Source organism: Parasteatoda tepidariorum, chromosome 2 (genome assembly GCF_043381705.1).
Source record: "Parasteatoda tepidariorum isolate YZ-2023 chromosome 2, CAS_Ptep_4.0, whole genome shotgun sequence".
Taxonomy (NCBI): Eukaryota; Metazoa; Arthropoda; class Arachnida; order Araneae; family Theridiidae; genus Parasteatoda; species Parasteatoda tepidariorum.
Genome location: NC_092205.1, coordinates 72,532,327 through 72,534,817, shown reverse-complemented (window position 1 = coordinate 72,534,817; position 2,491 = coordinate 72,532,327).

Genomic DNA, 2,491 nt, shown 5'->3' with positions numbered 1-2,491 from the left:
TTTGTTATTCTGAGTTTTGATTTGTTAGTTACCAAGGATGGGCCCGAAATGGATGTGCACAAGGTAATATTATACTGGATAATTTTAAAAATTGATCATAAATAGTTTTAGAAGATAGATGTTTATTTAAGAAAAAATATAAAATAGAAAAGAGAAACATAAATTGCCTGCTTTGTAAATAATTTTAGCCGCGGATTTGCACGATATGGATTAGTACATAGAAAAATTATTTAAATTATCAAAGAAAAAATTTTAATAGATAATTTTTAACACGGATTTGCCCGAAATGGATTTGCACATGGAAAAATTAACAAAGAAAAATTTTTAGCAGATAATTTTAACCACGGATTTGCCCGAAATGGATTTGCATATTTGATATATTTGATATATATATATATATATATATTCATAGAAACAACGTTTCGTGATTATGTAGGAAATTACCTCATTTCTCTTACCCAGTACTAAATTAAACGAATAATTTTTGAACTTTGAAATTTTGCACTATAGCTTTAATATGGTAGTAAGTTGCACCAAACGAGAAAATAATTCTGGTAAAATTACCGTGTTGTATAAAAATGAAATTTCTGGTAAAAGAAACCATAATTCTGGTTAATTAAACCAAAATATACGGTATTTAATACATTCATTTGATAAATTTCCTGCTTCAAACAGAGCATCAAACAGAGAAAATATTTCTGGTAAAATCATCAAATAGTATAAAAATGAAATTTCTGGTAAAAGAAACAATAATTCTGATTAATTAAACCAAAATATACGGTATTTAAAACATTCATTTGATAAATTTCCTGCTTTAAACAGAGCATCAAACAGAGAAAATAATTCTGGTAAAATGACCGTGCAGTTTGAAAGTGAAATTTCTGGTAAGAGAAACCGTAATTCTGATTAATTAAACCAAAATATACGGTATTTAAAACATTCATTTGATAAATTTCCTGCTTATTGATAAATTTCCTGTAGCGGTCTACCTGAACATTTAACTTTTAAAATTATGGTTCTAATCACTTCACATTTAGTAGAAAATACGAAACTAAAAAGTAAATTTTAACCAAGTAAATGGTTTTTATGCCATATTATGGCAGATTTGACCATAATTTTTTTCTCATTGCATATTAATATATTTTTAAAGCTTATTTAATCTATATTTTATGCTTTAAATTTAAAAAGGTAGCAGAATGCTTGCTTTTGTTATGGTTCAAACTAACTAGTATGGTAAGACGTTGAATCAATGATAAATGCGAATTTAAAAACGCTTAAAAATATTTCATGAATAATATAAATGAATAAAAAAATCCTTTAAAAAATTCAACATATTGAAATAATCTCAAAATGAAAACACAATAATTTCTCTTTATACACATAAAAAGTTATTTTTTCATTGAAGTTAAAAATAAAAGAGAGATTAAAATTGGAAAAGTGGAAAAAGAAATAATCGAAAAAAAAACATTACATACATTTGATTTAAGACAGCTGTCTCAGACATAACGTAAAAGTTTAAATTTTTCAACGATGAAAAATTGTTCTGACATTTTTTTCTCTCTAAAAATGTATAATAATTTAAATGTCATTAAAATAAAATCTTTGAAAGGCTAAATAAAAAAATTCTGACGTTTATTATTTCTATTTTTTACGATCGAAGTTTTAAAAAATTCACATCTGAAAGAAGGCTGTAATTTGCTATTTGACAAGCTATGCAAATATTCTGTATAAAAAATATGTTTATATGTTTGTTATAGAACAAAATGTAACGCATAAACACAGCAAATCTAAAAAATATCTTGTCCCTGATGCCTTTCTTTAAAGTTTTATTTTATAAATTCTATATACAGTTTTACTTTATTATATAATAAATACAGATAATCTGCTACAAAAGGAAAACATATTGCGATGTAGGAAAAAATATATGAAATATGAAAGTATTAGAAAATGTCATTCGTAGTTTAGTAGTGGAAAAATATTTCAATTTTCGCAATCAATAAGAGATATTGCATTTTAAGAGACTGAATAAAATATGCGTCAGCATTTTTCCTCCTCTTTCTGTCTAGAAATGTCTGATTCTTGTCTGAACCATGAAGTGCTTTATATATTTTTCAGTTTTTCTTTTGCTAAAATATTTAATTGGATGTTGATGTGATTAAATATTTAATTATGTTAATTTCAATGTGCCGATTTTAAGGATTATATATTAACTCAAGCCTTCATCTTACTTTATATTTGTGAAAATTTTATAGGATTTTGCACGCGTGATTTAAGATATTGCATTACCATTGCAAACATACTTAAATTTAAATAGTTTTGTAAGAATAAATTGTTTTCTGCAGAGCAACTTTTCTTTTTTTTTTTTTCTCTTTTTGTAGTATTAAGAATTTTGTGAAATTTTGTCTTTTCTATATTTACTTGAATGTAACTAAAGCTTCTTGCCATGTCTGTGAAATTTATATATATATATATATATATATATATTTTTCCT